The following is a 404-nucleotide window of genomic DNA, read 5'->3' as shown; positions in this document are numbered from 1 at the left end:
AGGCTCCGCCGTCCCTGGGATTCTCCAGGCAAGAACACTGGAGTGGGTTGCCATTTCCTTCTCCAAAGTACAAAAGTGAAAAGTGAAAGGGAAGTCGCTCAGTCGAGTCTGACTCTTCGCGACCCCATGGACTGCAGCCTACCAGGCTCCTCCTTCCATGGGATTTTCCAGGCAGGAGTAGAATACCAAAGAGCAATTCACAGAAGCTTATGGCTTTGGTTTCCAGCTCATTGCTATTTCTTTCCTTTCCCTCTCTGATGAATACACTTTCATCTGTTATATCTTACCAAAAACAGGTTTATTGAGATATAATCTGTGGGCAAGAATCCTTTAGAAGAAATGGAGTAGCCATCATAGTCAACAGAAGAGTCCAAAATGCAGTACTTGGATGCACTCTCAAAAAT

This window comes from Bison bison, unplaced genomic scaffold, assembly GCF_000754665.1.
Source record: "Bison bison bison isolate TAMUID 2011002044 unplaced genomic scaffold, Bison_UMD1.0 scf7180017864112, whole genome shotgun sequence".
NCBI lineage: Eukaryota > Metazoa > Chordata > Mammalia > Artiodactyla > Bovidae > Bison > Bison bison.
Note: the sequence above shows the minus strand (reverse complement) of the source record.